The following is a 24272-nucleotide window of genomic DNA, read 5'->3' as shown; positions in this document are numbered from 1 at the left end:
AAGAAGTCTGGGTTTCTTATGCCAAACAACCAATGCCAGTCTGATTTCTTACGTTTTCTCTTTCTTCCTGAGCTTAAACAAACAAATGTGGGGATTAGCCCTAGCCAGTTTGGCTCAGTGGATAGAGTGTCGGCCTACAGACTGAGGGTCCCAAGTTCGATTCTGGTCAAGGTCACATGCCTGGGTTGCGGGCTCAATGCCCAGTGGGGGAATGCCAGAGGCAGCCAATCGATGATTCTCTCTCATCATTGATGTTTCTATCTCTCTCTCTCCCTCTCCTTTCCTCTCTGAAATCAATAAAAATATATTTTAAAACTGAATGTGGGGATTATATAATAACTCATTTTCTCAAAAGTCTCTTAAATATATTATGGTAACTTATAATTTTATATTACTAAAATAGCACTCACTCCAAAATGATTGTTTATGCAACTTTTAACATTGTCACCGATAAAAAAATCAATGTTTTCTTCATTCTAATTCAGTTTCTCTTATGGGTGGTGTTTGATTTTCCTCAAGTCTTAGATGTGAGCTGGGAAATGTATGAAGACATCAAGTTATTGATGGGTGGGCAGATAGGGAAATGGTAACCCCTTTGGAGATCACATAGGTGAGGAGTTCCCTGTATGAGTAGAGACTTCTAGTGCTCACCTGTTTCCTTCCCCCCCTAGCTTCACAGGAAAACAACACTTACCCTTTGCGATTGGCAGAGACACATGGCTGGTCTAGCTAATGACAAACTCACACAACTCAGCGTTAGTAAGACGAACATTCTAATTTAAAAATGGGCAAACACCTTTCCTTTTCAAATTGTTTTCCATATAGTATTTCTTACTTTGCAGTAAGTTCATTTGATGCTACTATTCTAACCATTTCCATTACCATATTTTGATGTAACACCTTCAAATATGTATGAATGGGTAGAATTCTGTCCTAAATTTGAGCTGTCAGAGGCCTATTCTTTGATAGGAAGCACCTGATGCTTGAGACAGAAATAAGCTTTCCTCTTCTCTGCCAAATACTCTTCAAAACAGCACATCTACCTCCACCAGATGCTGTCACAGGCCCACATTTATAACTCTCCAAAGAAAGGTAAAAGTAGTATTTTTTGGTTGTTGATAACAAACCCAGGATTTGAGCTTTGTGCCATCTGAAATCATTTTACAGAAACCTTGGAGCTGCTAAGCTCTAATCTTCAGCTTCCCTAACACTGACGGGATGATTTCTAGCCTAAGAAACTATAGTAGAGATTCAATTATTTAATTAAAATAAATGCATTCAGTTAATGAATAAAATGAAGCCTACAATACACATCCTTTTATCTTATTTGTATTTAAGGTGGTTTAAAATTGTCCCAAAATTAATTGCCTTATGTATAACTTCTGATCTAAGATTTTGTGAGCTATTCTATTATGTGTCAGCTAGAGATTCATAAACTGGATATTTTAAAAGCAAGCATTGTAGTAATGTTGCTGTTGTCTTATGTTCAACACATATTAACAACTAAATGTGATCATTAAAACTATAAAGCAATGCCTGGAACTTAACAATCATTAAATGAGGCTCCTAATTATCAGCCTTTAGAAAAATTAATATACAACTTCTGGATAAAGATTGATAAAAAAAATAACTAGGTGTTATATAGCGGTGTTCCAGTTCTGTATTAAGAATCCCCTTATACCTCACAGTGTTGTTACAAAAGGATATAAAAAATTCAGTATTACACTAGTATCCTATTGGCACATGGTGAAAACTCAAATTTTAGCTATTAAAAATAATAACAATATTTTATTATGATAACATCAGCCAAGAGTGGCCCACATACCATTCATCGAGAAGGACAAGATAAGCAGCTCTGTGGTTGTATTAATGACTATATTAACAATCAAAGCATGGCAGTGATTATAGGCTAAGGTTTAGGCTTAAGAGAAATGAAGATAAAGTGATAAAATCATGCTTTGTGTTAATAAGAAATGCACCAGCTTTACTCTATGTTTTCTTTTCAGTTGCTGTAGAATCAAACCTGCTTTAAAGAACTCTCTGAGTGTTTGGGCTGAAGAGAACTGCTTGTACTTTCCATTTTGCTGTAGTAGGGAGAGAAGAAAGAAGGTAAGAATAGCTCATGGGGTGGTACTGGTACTGTGAGCAAGGCCAAGGAAATGTGTGCCAATTTTGAATCAGGTGGTCTAATAATTTTTGAAATAATATTTTCAAGGCTGTGCAGTCTCCCTCAGATCTGCCTTCAAATAGGAACATTCTACTCGGAGGAGACAAAAAGACCTACATTTTCCCTTCTATTGATGACTTAACTAACATCGATATGCTACATGGTAGCTTCAAGCACACGGCAGTCCTTGGAGTTGGATGGCTAAGATCCATAAAGAATTCAAATTAGGAATAAAGAAATAGTGTAAGCCTGGTAGCTTTCCACAGTAACAATGTCCTCCTACTTCTTTTCCGGATTCATTTTTCAGGTGTTAATAGATTAGACATACATAGTTTGAATCATTACCTCGTTGTTATTGATGCATAGTTTGTCTCTGGAGATAAACCCTCATTTATCTTTATGTATGTTTTATCATGAAAAATTACCAGTAAAAGACTCTAGTAGAGAGTCAGTTATTTAATTAAAATGAATGTATTCATTTAATGAATAGAATTAAGCCTACATTACACATCCTTTCATCTTATTTGTATTTAAGGTGGTTTAAAATTTTCCCAAAATTAATTACCTAAAGTATAACTCTCCTGATCTTAGGTACGCTTTAGAGTGGCTGTTTCAAGCTGTGTTCTGAGGTGCGCTGGGAATTCTGGAAAGTCTCCTCAGGGGCCGTTGAGGCTGGCCTGAGGGTGGTGGCAAGCAATCAGGGCCCTCATTTCCACCCTGCTTGAGCAGCACTAATCAGATTTCTGATTTTTATAATAGAAATCACCATTAAAGAGTGAAAAATGTTTTTTGACTAAAATATACATATATATATTGGAAGCAGAATCTCCAGCCGTGCCATCTTACATCACCCTTCATTACCTGCTTTCAATAATGAAAAACTAATCCAAGCCCATGTTGCTACATGGTGAGAGCACTGGCCCTTGCACTGAAAGGGGTCGATCGCAGAGCCCAGGCCAGACATATGCAGGAGGTAACTGATCAATGAAATTCTCTCTCTCTCTCTCTCTCTCTCTCTCTCTCTCTCTCTCTCTCTTCCTCTCTCACACACCCTCCCCCCCATTTACTTTCTCTAAAAATCAATAGAAAAAATATCCTCAGGTGAGGATTAATAGAAAAAAAAGAAAAACTATTTTAAAAATATAACAATGAACTCCTTAGAAACAATGAATTCAATATTTTTATTCATTGTAGATAAAAATGGACTAGAAAATCTGAGGATACTAATTCTATATGCATTATAGCAATATACTAACGAATAGTGAATAGAGAAATTAATGTGGCAGAAACTTGAAATAAAGGCATACCTCATTTTATCGAGCTTGGTTTCAATGTGCTTCACTGATATTGTGTTTTTTGCAGGTTGATGGTTTGTGACAACACTGTGTTGGGCAAGTACATCAGCATCATTTTCTAACAGCCTTTGCCCACTTTTTGTTTCTGTGTCACATTTTGGTAATTCTTGCAACACAGTTATGCGCTGCATAAGGACATTTCAGTCAATAGCAGGCCACATACCTGGTATGTGACGATGGTTTCATACAGTTATAATGGAGCTGAAAAATTCCTATCACCCAGTGACATTGTAGCCTTCATAAAGTCATAGCAAAACACATTACTCATGTGTTTGTGGTGATGCTGGCGTAAATAAACCTCTTGTGATGCCAACTGTATCAAAGTGTAGCACATATAATTATGTACAGCACATAATGCATGATAATGACAATAAATGACTGTGTTACCAGCTTTGCATTTGTATTCACTCTCTTATACTTTTGATGGTTATTTTAGAATGTACTCTTACTACTTACAGAAAAATATGACATTTTACACCAGCAGCAGCCTATTTACCACATCTCTTGATTGCATCATTTTCTCTTGTGCTTGATTGGATCTCATGTGGTTTTGTACAGTCACCTGCTGCATAGGTTTATAGCCTAGAAGCAACAGGCACAACGATATAGCCTAGGTGTGTGGTAGGCTAGCCCATTTAGGTTTGGTGTAAGTTCCCTCCATGATGTTTGCAACAACCAAATTGCTTAACAATGCATTTCTAGACTGTATTCCTGTCGTTAACTGACACAATGACTGTATTTCAAACATCATTAATAGCGTCATATTTTTATGGTGCTCTGTGAATGGTGATCTTTGATGTTACTATTGCAATTGTTTTGAAGCTCCAGGAACTGCACCCAAATAAGGCAGAATACTTAATCGATAAATGTGTGTGTTCTGATTGTTCCACCAGAAGTCCATTCCTTGTCTCTCTACCTCTCCATGGGCCTCGCTAGTCTCTGAGACACAATATTGAAATTAGGCTATTCAGTAACCCTACAATGGAGTCCAAGTGTTTAAGTTAAAGGAAGAGTTGCATGTCTCTTTAAATCAAAAGCTAGAAATAATGAACCTTGGTGAGGAAGGCACGTCAAAAGCTGAGATAGGCCAAAAGTTAAGCCTCTTGGTACCAAACAGTTGGCCAACTTGTGAATGCCAAGTAAACGTTTTTGAAGGATGTTAAAAGTGCTAATCCAGCCCTGGCTGGGCGACTTCAACCCATATACCACAAGGGTGAAGGTCAATTTGCGGTCAAGGCACATCCCTAAGTGGCAGGTTCTATCATTGATAGGGGCATGTAAGGAAGGTAACTGATTGATGTTTCTCTTTCACATTAATGTTTCTCTTTCTCTCTCCTGCCCTTCCTCTCTCTAAAAATCAATGAAAACATATCCTTGGGTGAAGACTTAAAAAGGAGAGGTTACTCCAATGAACACACACATAATAAGAAAGTGAGGCAGCCTGCTGATATGGAGAAAGCATTAATGGTCTGGATAGAAGACCAAAGCAGCCACAACATTCCTATGCCTATCCAAAGCAAAGCCCTGTCTTCAATTCTGTGAAGGCTGAGAGAGGTGAGGAAGCTGCAGAAGAAAAGTTTAAAGCCAGCAAAGGTTGGTTCATGAGGGCTCAGGAAAGAAGCCATCTCCATAACACAAAGTACAAGGTGAAGCAGCGAGTACGGTGTAGAAGCTGCAGTAAGTTATCCAGCGGATCTAGCCAAGATAATGAATGAAGGTGGCTACATTAAACAACACGTTTCTAAGGTAGATGAAACAGCTTTCCACTGGAAGAAGATGTCATCTAGGACTTCCATAGCTAGAGAGGAAAAGTCAGCGCCTGGCTTCAACGTTTCAAAGGACAGGCTGACTCTTGTGAGAGGCCAATGCAGCTGGTGACATTAAGTTAGAGCCAGTACGCATTTACCTTTCTAAAAATTCTACAGCCCTTAAAAATGATCCTAAATCTACTCAGCCTGTGCTTTACAAAAGAAAGAACAAAGCCTGGGTGACAGCACACCTGTTTACAACATGGTTTCCTGAATATTTTAAGCCTATTGTTGAAGCCTACTGAGCAGAATAAAAAGTTTCCTTTTGAAAAATAACTGCACATTGGAAATGCACCTGGTCATCCAAGTGCGCCTATGGAGAGTTACAACAAAATTAATGTTGTTTTCATGCCTGCTAATGCAACATCCATTCTTCAACCCATGGATCAAGAAATAATTTTGACTTTCAAGACTGATTATTTAAGAAATGCATTTCATAACACTATAGCTTCCAATGCCTCTGACGGATCTGGCCAAACAAATTGAAAATCTTCTGGAAAGGATTTGCCATTCTAGATGCTATCTAGTTGCGATTTGTGGGAAGAACATTAATAGGGGTTTAGAAGAAGTTGATTCTAACCCTCCTGGATGACTTTAAGAGGGGCTCAAGACTTCAGTGAAGAAACTGTAGATGTGATGAAAATAGCAAAAGAACTAGAATTAGAAGTGGAGACTGAAGATGTGAATGAATTGCTGCAACCTCATGATAAAACTTTAAGAGATGAGGTGTTGCTTTTTATAAATAAACAAATAAAATGGTTCTTGATAAGGAATCTACTTCTGATGGAGATATTGTGATGGTTATTGAAATGGCAACAAAGGATTTCATAGATTATGTAAACTTAGTTGAGAAAGGAGTGGCAGGGTTTGACATAATTGACTTCAATTTTGAAAGTTCTGTGGGTAAAATGCTATCAAACAGAATCATGTGCTACCGAGAAATCATTCCTGAGAGTCAATAGATACAGGCAACGTTACTGTTGTCTTATTTAAGAAACTATCAACCACCCCAATTTTCAGCAACCACCACTCTGACCAATCAGCAGCTATCAACATCAGGGCAAAACCCTCACTAGCAAAAAGATTATGACTTGCTGAAGGCTCAGATAATGGTTAACATTTTTAGCAACAAAGTATTTTTAAGTTAAGATATATACAGTGCATTGTTTTTGTAGACATAATGCTATTTCACACTTAATAGACTTGTACTATAGTTTAAGCATAACTTTTATTCACACTGGGAAACCCAAAAATCAGTGTGACTCACAGTATTGTAATATTTGCTTTGCTGTGGTGGTCTAGAATGGAATTCGCAATATCTCCAAGGTGTGCCTGATTATCAGTAAATTTTCTAAGGCCTTGGTATTGATATAAAATTGTTAACAATTAAAGTTATGTTTTTAAAACTAGTATTTTAATTATATTTATGTATCATCTCTATTAAGAACATAATTTGTGCTGAAGTTATTCTGAAGAATTTTGGCTAAAATTTTTCAAATATCACAAGCTATGAAGTGTGTTAAACAAACAAACAAAAAATCTAGGGAAAATTCCAAAATAAGAGAATTATATCCTGAAATACATTTAGGAAATTATGAAAATGCACTAAAACATATATGTAAGCAAGTACAGAATTTTCTCTTCCTTTTGAATGCTAATAGTCAAACTAACAAAAATAAGCTGAACAAACACTGAAAAATCACTTTTTCCAAACTTATTGTAGTTTTATTTATATTGATTGAATCTATATCACACATAAAATCTGGGAACCTATTTAAAGATAGTACTGTTAGACTTCTTCTGAATACTTTGCCCATGATGAACACTTTGCTGAAGCAAATTTCTGATAAAATATATTTTTAATTTTACTGTATTGCTACATTGCCAACCAAATCATCTCAGATTAGACTTCAGTAATGCGTAATATTTTCAGTTGCTTCTCTACCTTTAATATGGCCCATTGTTAGAAAAAGAAATTGAAAATTAACATTGAGAGTGCAACATTTTTCTTCACTCCAGGGGTGATTTTCAGAATGATTGATAGCCAGCCTGGCCTGGGAAAAAATGAGAATGGATATCCAGGATAGACGTAGGCTCTGAGAAAATGCAACCATAACACGCTAGTCAGAAAGCAGGCTTGCCTTCTTCTGTTGAGTTTTCAAACTTTAATGGTTTATTAATTAATTACATGTTCCAGCAATGTTGAATTCACTTACAAAAGAATATCCAGGTAGTCAGTGAATCATGGCTACTTTCCAGTCTTTTCCTGCAGAGTTACATGGATCCCCATGAGTCAAGATGACCCCTTAATTCAGTAATTTAATATATTTGACTACTACATCTTATTGAAGAAATTTCCCATGGTAATTACTTTAATGTTTTAGTGTTTTTGATGATATTTCTCTCTGATAGAAATCCACGGATAATTATGAAAACTTTTAAATAATATTTCAACAATATAATTTACTTCCTTTTCATTTTAGACACCACCAGCTGCCTCGTTAAAAGGGCTAAATTCTGTGTGGGCTGTCTACCCTGCTGATTACAGCCGGTTAGCCTTTTCCTTCGTGGCTATTCTGTGCACCTTGTCAATAACTGATTCCTTTATCTCTGTTCATAGTCAAGTGTTGTTTTTGTTGATTAAAATAGCTTCACACACCATGCTTTATGAAACCTCTAAATACTTGTTTGAAATCACAACTTTTCTTTTTTGAAGAATGATATGCTCTTCTTTCGAAAAGACCATCTGCTTTCAAATTTCAGGAGTAATTCCAAAAAGAAAAAGTTATTACACTTTAAACACATTTTTTTTTGCTAGCATAAAGGATAACATTCAACAACTATTCAGATACATTGACTACTTTTGTATAGTACATAAAAGCTAAACTCTCATTACTGTAATAAGAGTTCTTACAAAAGATTTCTCTGGGTCCAAATTCCAAGGTTAAGTGGCAAAATCACAACACTTCAGAACAAAAAAAGTACTCAAATAATATTATAATTTAAAAACCATTGATAGTTATCAGGCCTATTTTCACCCAAAAATTAATGCTGCCAAATTTTTAAATCTCTATTTTTATTTGCTTTTTCATTATAAAGAATAGCAAGTGAACTACTTACAATACATAGTTATTAGTTTATCACAAGTGAATGAATTATTTGTTGAAATTTATATATTTAATTTATTTTGCTCTGTACTATTAGAGACCTTTAAAGTCATTTGTTCTGTGAAACTTCAAATTTTCACTTTTACTTAGTGTACTATATTACCTCCGTTATGTCAATTATGATTATATTAGAATTTGAGGCAAGTCTTTAGAATTTATATTTTTTTATATATCTTTATATTTGTATCAATCATAGATAGAGGGGTTTTTTATCCCTACTATTCCCAATTAATGTGGAATATTATTGACATTAAACTAGTTGTTGATTAATTAGCTCTGATTTAATTGTTATAATTAATAGAATTAGTAGAGAGAGGTAAAAGTTAAGATAAAACATAATAAATTTAAAAAATGCATTAGAAATGAGAATAGCCCTAGCCAGTTTTTGCTCAGTGGTTAGATTGTCAGCCAGTGGACTGAAGTCTTGGGCTTGAGTCCAGTTAAGGGCATGTATGTGGATTACAGGCTGGATCCCAGGCCCCAGTCGAACCCATGCAGGAGGTAACCAGTCGATGTGTCTCTCTCACATCAATGTTTCTCTCTGTCTCTGTCTCCCCCATCCCTTCCACTGTCTAATAAAAATCAATGGAAAAAAATATCCTCAGGTGAAGATTAACAAAACAAAACACACACAAAGTAGAAATGAGAATATAAAAAATACTATTAGAATTAAGATATTTAAAATAAGAGAGAGAAGAAGCAGGTTAAGAAGGGAGGGCGGAGAAACAAGGCCATAGATAAAGATTTAACATTTCAATAGCATAATGACACAAAGAAAAATGTTATGACAAAAGTCATGCTTAGCACAAGAGCCATCAGAATAAATAGCAAGATGAAAATGGTATGAATACAAGTATTTGAACAGACAACATGAAAGAGTTTGGAAAAAAAAAAGAGATAATAAATAAGAACAAGCCGTACATATTTGGTAAACAATAATACAAAAAGTTCTCATTTAAAAATATCTATGAGGTCATCTAGGTATAATTTTTAGATTGAATCATCACCCTTCTATATTTATTCCAATCCTTGGAATGAATATTTTAGTGTTGAAGAAAGTAACTATTCCCCTTATCTTGACTGTTAGCATAGCACTTATATATGTGTTTTACCCTTGACTTATGTAAATCTCCAGGAAAGGGCATGATCTAAGCCATACAAGTTACCAACAAAAATGTTTTCACTGGCATCTCTGGAATGAGGAAAATAGGAGAGTATTGATTCCAATTACTTTATCAAGACAAATGCTTACATTTTGTAAAACCTAAACTCCTATAAATCACCTGCTTACAAATCTCAAGTTAAATAAAACTTCAAGTGAAGATTTTTGTGCGTGTGTTTTTTCTGTCAAGCCTGATTTAAATCCACTCATATTGGAAGGCTCTCGTCCTATCAAATCTACCCTAAACAGCTGTTTGAGTATAAATTTCTCTGAATAAACTACATTATTTTTTTAAAAAAAAACCAAAATATTATAGTACTTTAAATTTGTAGATTAACCAGTTTGTTAACCGTTATAGATTTACAGTGTGTATTGCAGCATATATAAAGGGTATGAGAATAAGAAGAAGCTTGGGAAATAGTCTATATTCTCAAGAAAGGCATAACACATTTCTTTTATACACATTTGTTACAATTCCAAATATATTTTTTAAAGTATATAAGTATCTTATGGTACCATAGTACCAGCAAAATAAAGTTCTCTGACCAGTCAAAAGCATAGTGATTAAAGCAGTTCTTGGTGAATGAAACCTCAAAAATTCAAAGTCAGGCTTTGTTTAATATGCAAGGAACATTCTCTGTTTGAGAAAGTGCACATAATTGTATCAGGAAGAATTATCTTATCAGAATCAGGAAATATTCTCTTTAAGGCCTGTCAGTATTTCTGTCACAGACTTGTTCATTGTAAAAGTACTGTTTCGAGCAAAAACCTGACAGTGGGGCCTGGAGTTAAATGTAAATAAGTTTTTATAGATTTTCCAAAAGATTTATATGACTGCTTTTTAGGTTGTTATTGAATATTAAAAGTAAGCTAATTGATCTACAGTGGTTTGTTGCATGTAAAGTAAAAACAGCCTGAAAAAATATTTGATAAGCAGAAGGTGATCTTAATTGTTTTGGTACAGATATTCATCACTTTTGTATTAGGTTGTCTTTCTGAAAATTAAGCAAGCAGACTACCATGTATACTTGCTGTATATTATTTTCCCCTTCTAATCATACTCTCCCATTTCCAATACTCTCACAGAAAAAAAAGAAGACACATATATATCAAGTAAACAGAGCACCGTTATGTTATAAAAAAAGATTATGGTTTGTGTGTGTGCATGTGTGTGCATGTGTGTGCATGCGTGTTTGTATAGTATGCACGTGTGCATGCATGCCAGCTCTTGAGGGAATATAGAAGCAATTGTCAAGCTTAGTTTGTAGATAAACCTCTACATTTTATTTTAAATTTAGCAGTTTAGTTAGAAATTATATTTCTGTTTCTTTTTTGTTGTTATTGTTCTGATGAATGGTCAGATGCAATCACTACAGAAGGGGTTTAGAACTTTATTACTGGGAGGCATACACACAAATGAGAAGACAAAGCAAAGTGAGGTGTAAGTCAAGGAAATGTAAATTCCAGTCACAGTTCTGAGATTCATTATCTTTGTGTCTTTAGGCTAGTTGCTTTACTTCACTGAGCTAGTTTTTTGTTTGTTTCTTTTTTCAGTTTAAATTATTTTATTTCCAATATAAAAACAATTATATTATATATTTAAGGTATATAATGACTTTTGTCCCAACCCCTGTAAACATTACATTGTTTGAAGCAGTTAGTTGTTTATAGATCTATTTATCGCACTTAAATTTTATTTTATTTTCTTTTATTTTATTTATTGGTTAAGGAATTACATATGTGTCCTTATGCCCCATTCCCCCCCCCCACCCCACTCTCGTTCATGCCCTCACACCCCGGTGTCTGTGTCCATTGGTTATGCTTATATGCATGCATACAAGTCCTTTGGTTGATCTCTGCCCCTTACCCTCACCCTCCCCTACCTTCCCCCTGAGGTTTGAGCATCTGATCGATGCTTCTCTGTCTCTGGATCTGTTTTTGTTCATCAGTTCATGTTGTTGATTATAATCTACAAATCAGTGAGATCATGTGATATTTATTCTTCTCCGACACATTTCGCTTAGCAAAATGCTCTCAAGCTCCATCCATGCTGTTACAAATGGCAGGAGTTCCTTCCTTTTTACAGCAGCATAGTATTCCATTGTCTAGATGTACCACAGTTTTCTAATCCACTCATCTGCTGATGGGCACGTAGGCTGTTTCCAAATCTTAGCTATTGTAAATTGTGCTGCTATGAACATAGGGGTGCACATATCCTTTCTGATTGGTGTTTCTAGTTTCTTGGGATAGATTACTAAAAGTGGGATCACTGGGTCAAATGGAAGTTCCATTTTTAGATTTCTGAGGAAACTCCATACTGATCTCCACAGGGGCTGCACCAGTCTGCATTCCCACCAGCAGTGCACGAGGGATCCTTTTTCTCTGCATCCTCTCCAGCACTTGTCTTTTGTTGGTTTGTTGATGATAGCCATTCTTACAGGTGTGAGATGGTACCTCATTGTTGTTTTGATTTACATCTCTCAGATGATTAGTGACTTTGAGCATGTTTTCATATGTCTCTTGGCCTTCCTTATGTCCTCTTTCAAAAAGTATCTATTTAGGTTCTTTGCCCAGTCTTTGATTAGGTTGTTTATCTTTCTTTTGTTAAGTTGTATGAGTTCCCTATAAATGTTGGAGATTAAACCCTTATCAGAGATAACATTGGCAAATATGTTTTCCCATGCAGTGGGCTTTCTTGTTGTTTTGTTGATGGTTTCCTTTGCTGTGCAGAAGCTTTTTATTTTGATATAGTCCCATTTGTTTATTTTCTCTTTAGTTTCCATTGCCCTAGTTGCTGCATTGGTGAAGATATTACTTCAGCATATGTCTGAGATTTTGCTGCCTGTGGATTCCTCTAATATTTTTATGGTTTCCCATCTTACATTTAAGTCCTTTATCCACTTGGAGTTTATTTTTGTGTATGGTGTAAGTTGGTGGTCTAGTTTCATTTTTTTACATGTATCTGTCCAATTTTCCCAACACCATTTATTGAAGAGACTGTCTTGACTCCATTTTTGCTTTTACCTCCTTTGTCAAATATTAATTGAGCATAGTGGTTTGGGTTGATATCTGGGTTCTCTATTCTATTCCACTGGTCTATATGTCTGTTCTTGTGCCAGTACCAGGCAGAACAGTGGCTTTGTAATACAGCTTGATATCTGGTATTGAGATCCCTCCTACTTTGTTCTTTCTCAGGATTGCTGCAGCTACTTGAGGTCTTTTTTTTTTTATTCCAGATAAATTTTTGTAGAGTTCGTTCTAGGTCTGTGAAATATGTCATTGGTATTTTAATGGGGAGTGCATTGAATCTATAGATTGCTTTGGGTAGTATGGACATTTTAATGATGTTGATTCTACCAATCTATGAACATGGTATGTTCTTCCATCTGTTTATGTCTTCCTTTATCTCTTTTTTTTTCAACGTCCTGTAGTTTTCTCAATACAGGTCTTTTACCTCCTTAGTTGAGTGTATTCCTAGGTATGTTAATTTTTTTGGTGCAATGGTAAATGAGATTTTTTTTTTAAAAATCTCTTTCTGTAAATTCACTATTGGTGTATAAAAATGTCATAGATTTATTGGCATTAATTTGTATCCTGCTACATTGCCAAATTCATTTATTAAATCTAATAATTTTTTTATGAAGTCTTCAGGGTTTTCTATGTACTGTATCATGTCATCTGCGAATAATGACAATTTTACTTCTTTTCCAATTTGATTTCCATTTATTTCTTCTTCTTGTCTGATTGCTGTGGCTAGCACTTCCAGTACTATGTAGAACAGGAGTGATGAAAGCGGGCATCCCTGTCTTGTTCCTGTTCTTAGGGGAAATGGTTTTAGTTTTTGCCCAATGAGTATGATGTTGGCTGTAGGTTTGCCATATAAGGCTTTTATTATGTTAAGGTATGATCCCTCTATCCCCACGTTTTTTTGTTGTTTTTTTTTGGTTTTTTTTTTTTTTTTTTTTTTTGCTGAGCGTTTTTATCAGAAAAGGGTTTCGGACTTTGTCAAATGCCTTTACTGCTCAATTGATATGATTATGTGATTTTTTTCTCTCAATTTGTTTATGTGATGTATCACGTTTATTGATTTGCGAATATTGTACCAGCCTCCTCGCATCCCTGAAATAAATCCTACTTGGTCACGGTGTTTGAGCTAGTTTTTTATGTTTGATTTTCTTCATGTGGAGATTATGTGTGCTGAACCTATTTCAGCTTCTAGCATCCACAAGTACCCTGTAAACCAAACTATTACTATTAAGAAACAGAGAATGAAAGTTAGAAGCAAAATTTTATACTGAAGCAAGTTTTACCAAGAACCTGGCTGTGTAAATCCTCATCACAAAGGATGTGACTCATGTTGGGTTGCCCAGGTCCAGTTTATCATGGAACTAAATTGAAAGTGGAAGCCAATACTGGCCATTTATGAATATTTCCTAGGCAGCCAAACAGATCACTGTGGTTACTTGAGCATAAATTAACCTGTTTTTGATTTTTTTTAAATCAGTTTCATTTTTGAGAAATAGCAAATTCTCCTACTTTGTCAAATACTAGTCAAACCTAAAAAGTTTAAAACAACAGCTGTGAATCTGAGATATGTTCTCAGGATTATATCATATGTCAAAAGAGTAATTATCCAAACGCTCTTAATCTAATCACCTAAGGTCTTTAAAAGCGGTGTTTTTCCATATGGTAGCCAAAGAGGAAGTTAGGGATTACTGGCTTTGAAAATGGATGGTATCATCTGTCAAGGAATATTGGTGACCTTTAATTGTTATGAATGTCTGAAGCTGGCAGCCATTATAAATGTGTAACCCCAGTCCCATAATCACAATAACTTCACTCAGCCAACAACCTAAGAGTTAAAGCAAATACATCCTTAGACCCTCCAGATAAGAGCACAGCCTGTGGAAAACCTTGATCTCAACCTTGTGAAGCAGGGAACTCATTTGATCCTCCCAAGACTTCTGACCTAGAGCACTGGGAGATAGGAAATGAGAGTTGTTTTACATACTACACATGTGGTAATTCATTGCACAGCAGTAGAAAGCTAATAAAAGTCTCCTCATCATGAACAGAGTTATGTTCAACAATGTGTTTTTTAACTTAGTGTGTGTGTGTGTGTGTGTGTGTGTGTGTGTTGTGGTTTGTGTATGTGTGAGCAACATGGTTAAGAAAATATTGTTTTCCCACATTCAAATTTTTCATATGCATACACATAAACTTCATATACATGCATATATAAATGTTAAGCCATATATCTTTTATAATTGTTAATACAGTAACTTACAAATTCATAAATATATCCTTTCTGGTTAGAAAAATAATTAAAATCCTCTCTCCAGTTGTTACTATGCCTGCCTTTCTTTAGCATATTGATCTTGTCATTCCCACTCAATTACAATTGGATGTGTATACATTTAATAGCCAAGTATACAAATATATGGATGGAGTATGTTCAGGTGGTGTGTGGTATAATGGAAAGCATCGTGACTTGAATGTAATGTGAGAAGCAGAACATCCTGCCTTTGTCAGGAGGGAACCTTAGTGGAATTTAATTTCTCTGAGCCTCATTAGAAAACTGTATAACACGACACAGTGTTCATCTGTAGCTCTGTCACTTAACTGCTTTAAGACCTCTAGCAAATAACTCCCCTCATGCTTTATTTTTATCATCAGTAAAAGGGGACCATGATTAGTATCCTAAAAAGAGCTACCATTGACTCATATAGTGCCTTCACCCAAATGAGAAAAATGTGTCCCCTTTTCAAGACAGTTCATTTCCATTTGTGGGAAAATATATGCACCTCTGTTGCCTGTGCTATCCACATCATCCTAGCACCCTACACAATCCGGTCAACTATACCCCATGTCCTGCTCAAGGATGTTGTCAGGACCATATAAGGATCATATTGGGGCATCTGGATAATATTAATTATCCATTTTGTGTCAGTAATATCATCACCAACTTAATCATAAATATCTTCTTTAACATGGAAATAATCTCATTTACCATGGAAATAATCTCAGGATAGAAGACTAAATTAGCATAGGCTAAAGCCCTGCTACATGGTGGGGCATGGGAATAAATACTTGAAGAGAAACGCCTGGTAACTACCTCCACAAGATAGTTCCTCAGTAAATAGCTGCTGATTGATTAATTTCTAGTTTCCTTAAAGAAAATCCATATTTATATTGAGAAGTCTGGTACAATGACAAAAATGTCCTCACTGTTTAAATGAAAAATACATAGCGTGTCATTCATTTAAAAAATTGAATCCTATTATATAGTATATAATAAAAGCCTAATATGCAAATCAACTGAACAACAAAAAGACCAGCAGATGACTGGTCGCTATAACATAGACTGACCACCAGGGGGCAGACACTCAATGCAGGTTCTGCCCCTAGCCCGCAGGCCCCAGGCCAGCCAAGGCGGATGCCAGTGGTCCCACCCCCCTGATTACCCCGCCAGTCACCCCGCAGAGGGAGGTGACCAGTGGCAGTGGTGCGGGATGGGGCCAGCGAGTGGGCGGCATCAGCCAGCCAAGGTGGGTGCCAGGGGGGTCCCGCCAATTGCCCCACAGATTGTCCCTGATTGCCGGCCACGCCTAGGGACCTTACCCGTGCAGAAATTTCGTGCACCCGGCCTCTAGTTATCTTATATATACAAATTTGCAAGTGAAATATAACACAATTCCCCAAAGGTCAATGTACAGAAAGAAATATGGTTTTTTTTCACTATCAAATTTTATCTACTTTATAGCCTAACCCAGTGATCAATTCAAAATTAAAAATGATAGCAATCTAATATAGATTATGGCAACCTAATATAAGATATTAGTAATATCCATGTTAATACTAATATATATCAGTTATGCATTTCTACTGTCTTCTCAGAAATTAATGGTATGTAAGTCATCCTTTCAAGTTTGTGTTTTATTACTATTACTGCAAAGATGGCCCTCAACTGTACCTCAAAATGAGTGTCCTGGGTAACCAGGAGGAAGAGTCAGGTAAACCTATTGTTTTAACTTGGGAGCAACCCATCATCCATAAGTACTTGAAGAATATCTGTATTAATCATCTAATGACTTTTCATTTAAAATATATTTCATTTTCATACAAATAGCACTTTCTAAATTAGGTTTTCTTAGAGGGTTATAACCACTAATACAGGGATGGGTCTTTTATTCCATCAGCTTGACTGGTGATTTTATTTCACATGTCTTTAACAGGATTACAATGCCTGCAATTTTAGTGCTATGATATTACATCTCTTCAAGGAAAAGGAGGGATTTTTAAGTCACTGCATTATTCTTATACTGACATAAAATAAATGGAATTTTGTTAGATATATTATAGAATGCTATATTAGTCTGTTAGGGGTCTCAGAACAAAATACCATAGACTGAGTGGCTTAAGCAATGGAATTTCATGTCCTCACAATTCTGGAAGCTAGAAGTCCAAGAGTAAAATGTTGGATAGAGTTAGCCTCTGCCCTTGGATTGCAGATGGCTACACTCTTCCTGACTCTTCAAGAGTTCTTCCATCTGTACGTGCAGGGCCCCAGTGTGTCCTAGTATTGCAAAATTTCCTGCTTTTATAAGGTACCAGTCAGATTGGAGTAAGACCCAATGTAATGACCTCATTTGGCCTTAAAGAGCTCTTTTAAGGCCCTTTCTCCAAATACAGAAACTTTTTGAGGTGCTGGTGATTTGGAGCTTCAATATATAAGTTCAGAGGGGGCACAATTCAGCCTGTAACAGAGGCTATGGTAGGAAGTTAGGATATAGAATTTCTGGATTCCTATTCCATCCTTGTTACCCATTAGTTAACAGACTCTTTACCAAGCAACTTGTTCATGTCTCAAGATTTCTTATTGCTTTAATGGACACAATGCCTGGTCTATATTTCTCAAAAAATAGCTGCAATGAAAAAATGACATTTAATAATAATAATGTACATATTCTTAAGACATTATCAAAGTACAAGTACACCTTATTTCTACAATTCTTTTTTGTGAAAGATTAAAATTAGTCTTATGGTTGTAAGTTGAATTCTAGGAAAGTCCTTTACATTAATAATTACTTTTCTCTTGACAACTCCATCAGAAGTGTTGGGAAGTAATTGCTTGTTTGTTTGCTTTCTTCTTTGCAATTGAGTATCCAGTTAAGGGATTCTCCCCTCTTCAACCTAGCTTTTAAGGTTGACCCTTCCCTCACAAGGCTTTTTTTTTTTCTTGAGAAAAAGAGAGATATAGAGAGATGAGAGACAGGGAGAGAGGGAGAGAGGGGGACAGGGAGAGAGAGAGAGAGAGATCTTGTAGGCTGAGTGGGTTGCTATAAGCCACATTTACTGGTATTCTCCAACCTACTCTGTTTTTACCCATTCTCTCATGAAATTTTCTTTTCTTTTCTTTTTTTTGAGCAATTTTCCCCGTACTGAAAATTAGGAAAGCTAATGTTACAAAGATTTTAATTTAAAAATTCAACCCAAAGTCAGTTATGCTGCCTGAATCTGAACAGGGCCAAGATATAAATTAGTAAAATGATGACACTTTTCATCCTACTGAAAATTCTATAGTCATGTTACAATAGGGCTTTATATCCTGCTTTCAGGGAAGGATGATGGAAGATGTGAGGGAAGGGAGAAAAAAAAGGAAGACATTGCCATTAAAATAAGTTCTTAGAACACAACATACTTTAGAGCTTAATTTAGCAAAATATGTCATTTTAGAAGCCCTTCTGGAAATTCAAATGTAAATGTTATACACTGACTATAAAGAATAAAACACCCTCCGGGAAGAAAGGTGCTCACCCAGGAAAGGTAGGAAGCCTTCATCCCCAACCCCAAATGCTAGATTAGCTGGGGATAAATGATGGATTGGACCGTTTCTGAGAAGACTCCTTGTTCAGCCTTCAGTATGTCCCTACGGAGCTCTGCAAGAGCACTTGTTTACAGTATATCATCCCTTAAGCCAAGGAGATTTTACTAGAGTTGTCTCTAGAATCCATTCATTTTATTTTACCCCCTTTATTTTACATTATTTCAAAGTTTTTATTCCCTGCAGTTTCCAGTGCAGGCTAAGGGGCATGAGTCCCTTTGTATCCTGTGACCTGTCTTGTATCAGAAAACCAAATAGCTGTGACTTCTTGAGTAAAGAGCGAGGCCTTTTTTAATGCTGGTCTTGCTTTGCTTCTTGGAACTGTAGTGCACTCAGTTTTATCACCTACACCTCCAATCAACCTTTCTTAAACTTGCAGAGGCAGACTGCAGAGATGCGTTAGCACATTGTGGGGCAGAATAAAGAGAAAGGAGACCTTCCCCCATCCCATTCCCACTGTGCTAGGGAAATGAGTCAATATTAGGCCCTTACAATTCACAATTGTATTTCCCCCCACCTTCATGTCAACCTTCCTATCAACTCTTAAGTGGGAGTCTTTTTATCATTAAAGATGGGTCAGTGTTTTGGTCTCTCTGTTACTAAAATGAAGAGCCTCACAGTAAAATGAAGAGCAAAACAAAAAGAATTGAAAGAGACACAAACTGCCCTCCTGGGTCTCACATGCTTTTATTTTAATGTGTAAGACCATTTCAGCTTCTCTACCTGACAAAAAACTCTGCTTTGGGGTCCTCATATATTAGCTCATTGCACAGCGACCTCTAAATCACTACAACTTACAAACAAGGACCACACTTCATTTTACTATTCCTGTAGTCTACTTTCAGTGCTCTATTCTACTACGTATGTTTAAAGAGCAATATCTATTTACTAATAATCGCCCACCTTGTTTCTGACCTCTGTCAAAGAAAGAAAGTTTAAAAGGAAATTTCTACCTTATACCTAGGGGAAAGGTCATTATGTGAATACAAGAAGTTCCTTAATATCCTCCTGTTATTAAATAAAGTTAAAATCATACAATAGAAACATAATAAAGGCAATAGTCACTCCATGTAGAGGCACATCTAACCCTAATAACTTACAGCCATTTTCATTTTGTTATAAATGCTGCTATTCTTATTACCCGGGAGACTTGTTATTTTTACTGCAATATCCAATTAGAATGATTCACTCCCAAAGCCAATGTCTCACAATTCTGTTGGGATAGCCTTCCATGTTTTTAAAATGACTCCATATTTATAAATTAGGTGGCCTATGGGGTCCTCTTAGGACTTTGATCCTTCTTTTCCTCAGTATTTCAAAAAAGGAGGGCAAGTTCAAATCAATTTGAATTCTGCTTTCACCAATTACAGCCAACTTAGAGGAATACAGAAGGCCCATAAACTCAATTTCCTAAAATGACATAACATCTAAATTTCAGGACTGCAGTGTCAATTAAGAAATATTACTCACTAACATGACTTTCATGAATATATTTTAACTTTAGTTAATCAGTCAACATGGTGTTTTTGTTAAGAGTTCCTAGAAAACGCCTCCTGTCCCAAAATAATCTCTATACAAAATCTGTCTTAATGTTTACATGTAATATATCTAATTATTAAAAACTTTTAACAATTTAACATGAATGTGTGCATGTGGTAAATTAATCCTATTCCTAGTCACATCCTTAGAGAATAAACTGACTTTAAGTAAAAATTGGCTATGGGGGCAGTTAGGACTGTACATAAGAAGACCCTAGGGGTACGGTGCTTGCTCAGAGCCCTGAGCATCTGGGATGCAGAACGGGGTGTGCAGTAAAGAGGGGATTTGACTATGGAGCAGGCATTTTCTAAACAATTCACTATGAGGCAAGCACTATCATGTCCATTGTACAAATGAGGTAATGGGGTCCTAAAAGGGTTAAGTTAGCTGCCAAGGAGAAAAGATATTTGAGAAGGAACTTGACTTGGAGACCAGTAGTTGAGATGCAGAAGCCCTGATCATATGCTAGGGGTGTAACCTCCTGTGTAGTGGATGGAGAGGAGAAAAGAGAGTGAAGAGAAGAGAGACTATGGCATATGCTGCCTGGTGCCTTTGCCTTCCCAATATCTATTCTCCCCTTTTCTGTACTAGCAGAGCCACCTTTTTTTTTTGCGGGGGGAGGGGGGATGGAAGGAGTAACAAGCCCTGTTGAAAATGCTCATTGATCCATACTTCATCTGATCAGCTCTGATGAAGCAGATATCTATCAACAGCACATTCTAACATTGCTTTCTGTGAAAGTTACTGCTTTTCTGTAAAACAGAAATCAGCTAGCACTTGCCTTTTTCCTTTACTTTTTCCCTTCTTTCTGCCTAAAATGGAATCATCTACTGGCAGAGGTAGAGCATTGATACTGTGGGTGTACGACTGACAACTCCATGCTGAGCATGGCAGAGCAGAAAGATAGAGAAAGCTGGTGCCATTCGAGATCTGACATTAATACTGAATTTTCCACCTTTTTACTTTTTATGTGAAAAAATATGAACCCCTATTTGGTTAAGCTATTGTTTCTATTCCATGTGTTCAAGTGTAATCCTAATAAATAAGGAGAATAAACCTACTAAAATAGAAGAACAAACCTACCTTTTGCGGAAAATACCATATGGCCTGAGACTGGCACTCCATGGTAGTGAGTACACACACAGCTCTATGCCACGTGCTTCCACTGTGAGGCGTTATTCTGTTCCCTGTGGTGACTCTACATGGGCACAGGCCCACCCTTATAATTTCACAAAGAATACAGTTCAGCAATGACATTACAACAGGGGTTAACAAACCACAGCCAGCCAAATCTGTCCTCTGCCTTGTTTTTGTACAGACTATAAGCTGAGAATGTGCATTCTATTTTAAAGCAATTAAAACACAAGAATAATATTCAACAGAGATCACATGGATTCATGAAATCTAAAATATTTACCACCTGGTTCTGTATAGAAAAAGTTTGCTGGTTCCTGCAGAAGGACAGGGCAGAGTCAATGTGCAAATTATCACAACTTTCCAAGTTGCAATTTCCCTCTTATAAGGCCATTTTTATTCTCCTCTGTTGGCCAGTGAGTCATCTATCGAAAATATGATCTATAATTAATGTGCCCGCTAAATAATTTTCTGACTGGGGAGTAGGACAGGGTAACAGGAAGGAAGGAGACATAGCAGCACCCATACAGTTCTGGCTTAAAAAGAAAGAACCAGTTTAAAGTACATTAAATTCAATTTCCCTGAAAATATCATACATCAGCTGGAGCTGATTGTTGGAAAGGAAGTATCATTAAGCATTCAACAGAAAATCCTAGAAGGAATTAAATGTTGAACACTTCGAAATAAAAGTGCCTTTCAAGAAAATTTTCCAGCCACAGGTGGTCCCAAGCTTTCATTTCACAAATAACTGTCCCCACTTTCCATTTAAATTCTTGTCACACACAACTCGAGACTAACACCCGAACTGAAAGCCGAGTTGAAGGATGGTGATTTGATTTCCCTGATTTTCTATTCTCATGTCCTCATAGGACTTGAAGATGATTAGCCATTTATTTGGACACTTGAAGTTACTTCAAACAATGTGGAGAAAACTAGACTTTCATTTTTAATATAAGGCTAAAGAATGCTTTCTCATATTGAATGGTAAGTTATAAATTGTGAAAGTTATCCATTTTCATATTTTAGAAACCTCATCTAGGTTGTTCTGTATGCAGGTTTATTTTCTAAGCATTTCAGTCATCAGCATTTCACAACAAAAGCTTTTCTTCTTCCTTGACAATATCCCCCTTTTTTCCTATAAGAATTTTGTCATCATTTCAGAGCTTTTACAATGTTGTAATAAATTCCATGTTGTATTGGTTTTCTTATCATATTAAAGGCGAAGTGGATTTAGGAAAAATAAGTGTATTGCTTCAACTGTTTTCATCTAATATTTTGTAGATACACGTACTTCCAACCAAAATGTATAACATACATTTGTTCATATTCTGAGCACAAAATCACCCTTCCTAAGAATCAGTCTTTATGGTTTTATATTTCTAGTATTTATCTTTCACATTGAATGTGTACATTAATGTCATAAAATTTTGCAATTATTTTATGGATATCAGTGATGACTGAATATGAATGATGTGAAACAACACATTATAAAGCACTAGGATTAGAAAAATGGTAATTGTGAACATCTGTGTTGAGGAATTTAAAATCCAAAAGTCTTATATGTTTTATAAAGGGTTTTTTCTATGCTTGTCCAGCTTTCAACTGGTATTATCTGAAACCATTGATGGGAAATAAGCTAATTATATGTAGATCCAAATATGTTGTCCAGATTAAATGCCCAGGTAGAAAAATAGTTATTTCTCTGTCTTTGTTATATGGCTACATTGATATAACAATAGTTTTAGTGTTTCCTTTAAGGATATTCAGCAATTTTGATTTTTGAGAACAGAATAAGAATGGCCAAAATAAATACTTTTAAATCTAATTCATAAAATGTTATTAGAGAAGAAAATAGCTATATACTTAAAAGCTGATAAAAATGTCTTGAATAGGTAAGAATTTCATTTTTAAAAATGAGCAGAAAAACTTATTTTTTTTAACCCACATGCGATTTCTAATTTGAGGCCTCAGTCTGCTGAAGCCCCTAATCTCTGAATTGAAGGACCCACCTTTTCCAAAAACCAAAGTGGTGTCTATTTTATGGGCAGGGTGGATATTCAAAATATTTAAGAACATTGTGGTGCAGACACTGATCATTCAGAGCAAATGTCCAATCAGACAGCTGTCAAACACAACTCTGGTCCACTGATGTGGCCTTGCTGGGTATCAGCCATGTTCTAGTAGCAGGAATTGAGCGAGGGCGGGTAGCAGAGTATTTGTCATTTACACAATTTGACATTTACTCTAAGGTTTTCTCTCCCAGGGCTTTAGTTTTGACCATCCAGGTCCTGGCTCCTGTTCTACACCACAAATCCTCTCCAGTCTGATTCTCTGACTCATCTCACTCTTGAGCACAAAGAGACACCATCATTCTCGGTTCTTCACCAGCATCAGTCTAGGTAAGCTGTCAAGTCATTTTTTTCTCAACTGTTTTTGCATTGTGCCAAGTACACAGTTCCATGGCATCTCACCTTCAACCTGGCTTTCCTGCATATGGATAGCAAAAATATATCTCATGTTTCTGTAATTTTTTCCCCATTAGGAATTTGTTGGGAGGATCAGGACAGAAATGCAACACTCCAGTACCAACATTCAATAATTATCCTTTTATTCTGATTATGCTATGAAAATCCTTCCAGCTAATGAGGAAAGAACTCCTAGATTACACTTAAAAAGGAGAGGATGAAGCTTAAAAATAATATATATATCATATGCATATAATATTAATCATATATAATATGATTTCATATGGTAAGAGCATTTATTAATAATCATAAAAATTTTCTTTTCACATTACTGTGCTATTCTACACCCCTAGGCACAACTGTGAGCTATATTCCCATTTTTAAACAACTTTATTAAGATAAAATTAACATATAATTCAACCCTTTTAGTATGTAAAATTCAATGTTTTAAAATACATTAACATAACTGTACAACCATAACTGTGATCCCATTTTAGCATATTTGAATCTCACTAAAAAGAGACCCCATGCTCATTAACAGTCAGCCCTTATTGCCTTCTACTACATCCCTCATCCATTCTCTGTGTCTAT

General features: G+C 35.9%; 1 protein-coding gene across 2 annotated transcripts in view; it reads right to left on the bottom strand.

Annotated features, from left to right (window-relative positions):
- The window catches only part of LRP1B (LDL receptor related protein 1B), a 1698272-nt gene that overhangs the window by 1349685 nt on the left and 324315 nt on the right, over positions 1 to 24272 (bottom strand). The gene's annotated exons all lie outside the window — the stretch shown is intronic.

This window comes from Myotis nattereri (assembly GCF_964212035.1).
Source record: "Myotis nattereri genome assembly, chromosome: 7".
Lineage (NCBI taxonomy): Eukaryota > Metazoa > Chordata > Mammalia > Chiroptera > Vespertilionidae > Myotis > Myotis nattereri.
Note: the sequence above shows the minus strand (reverse complement) of the source record. Positions and strands in the feature narration are given on the sequence as shown.